At 36.7% G+C, this 1,687-nt stretch overlaps 1 non-coding gene across 1 annotated transcript; it reads right to left on the bottom strand.

Annotated features, from left to right (window-relative positions):
* Positions 1-410: 410 nt before the first annotated feature.
* LOC120587907 (U6 spliceosomal RNA) lies at positions 411-514 on the bottom strand. The gene has a single exon (XR_005649094.1). It is a non-coding gene; the product is annotated as a U6 spliceosomal RNA (small nuclear RNA).
* Between the last annotated feature and the right edge of the window lie 1,173 nt (positions 515-1,687).

Raw genomic sequence — 1,687 nt, 5'->3', positions numbered from 1 at the left:
GGATGCTGCTTTCAGAAATTTGGCCTTGGAAAAATGACTTTCTTTTGCTCTTGATTTTAGGATAAAAGTGCTCATATATATTACAAAAGATGGTGTGACCAAGTGAACTGAGATCAGGGAGACAGGTGTGTGGATGGAGACACAAATGACCAAGGTCTATGGAGCTGAAAGACCCTCATATCTCATTAGGAAAGTTTAGATACCCTGACATTCTTTTTTTCTCCAGTGTTATTGAAAAATAATTGACATACATCACTGTATATGTTTAAGTATACAGCATGATAGTTTGATTTACATATATTGTGAAATGATTACCACAATAAATATACAATATAGATACAATAGAAAGAAAAGGAAAAAAAAATTCTCTTTGTAATGAGAACTCTCAGGATCTACCCTTTTCACAACTTAAAAATATGGAACATTTTGCAAATTTGCATGTCATCCTTATACAGGGGCCATGCTAATCTCTGTAGTGTTCCATTTTTAGGATATGTTCTGCCAAAGCAAGCACAACCCTGACATTCTTGATAAGGCCTTTATTGTGAGCTAAGGGAAGAAAGGTAGGAAATATAATGTGATAAAATTTTTTCTCTAATTCCTTAGAAGCCACATCCTCCTGTAAACTGAAGTTTTCATTCCTAATGTTGAAATTGATACCTGTATTCCTACTTGTGGCTTTAAAACATTTAAGATTGAAAGCAAAATTCAAAACTTTCTTTGTAATTGTTTGCAAAAAATTTTATTACATTATTTCCCACTTCTTGGCTACAAGTGATGTGTTAATTTAATCCTCTCTGGCACTTTTTAATGCATTTACCCCCAATGGTCATGCATTACATTTAATCAAAAGTGAAAGGTAAGATTAAAATGATACAGTGGATTAGTGAACACACAATAAAATATACAGATGATGTATTATTGGATTGTACACTTGAAACCTATATAATTTTATTAACCAGTCACCCCAATAAATTTAATAAAAAATACATGTAGATGTTTTTAGCCCAGACCTCCCCTTTGAGCACTAGATTAATTTATATCCATTTCAGTGTTTTCACTTGAATGGCTTACAGGCTTCTCAAAATTAACGTGACCCAAACCATCTACCATAAGTCTGTGCCCCTCCAGTGCTTCCACCTTAGTAAATGGCAATGCCAGTCCTTCCAGATGTGTCAACTAAGCATCAGCTTTGCACTTTTCACACCCATGGCCACCTGTACCCTCATCCAATTTATAACCAAGGACTGTTTCCAACAGGGGTTTCTAGACTGTGAATCTGTCAGTGTGTCTCCATCTGAAACAATATCACTTCAGACCAAAGTTCCCACCATCTCTAGCCTGGTTCACTGCAAGCAACATCTTTGTGCCCTCATGGTCTTCTTTCCCTTTGAAGTCAGGGATAGCCTTTTGACACATCAGTGGCTTTCCAGTGCTTCTAGGATAAACTCAGTATCCTGTGATGATTCACAGAGGCCTGATGATCTGGCTCTGCCTTTACTCCAGCCTCAACTTATACTTGGTTCTCTTCTGCTCACAGTTCCCTGGTCCCTCTAACCTCCTGTCTCCTTGGAGCACTTCTCACCAGCAATTTCTCACCTCAGGGCCTTTTTATAGGCTTTGCTCTATTCTTAGAACAGTTTTCATAATTTAATTCTGATTCATTTTTCAGATGTTAGTTTAAAAT

This window comes from Pteropus medius, unplaced genomic scaffold, assembly GCF_902729225.1.
Source record: "Pteropus medius unplaced genomic scaffold, Ma_sr-lr_union100, whole genome shotgun sequence".
NCBI lineage: Eukaryota > Metazoa > Chordata > Mammalia > Chiroptera > Pteropodidae > Pteropus > Pteropus medius.
This window is presented reverse-complemented; position numbering and strand designations above follow the sequence as displayed.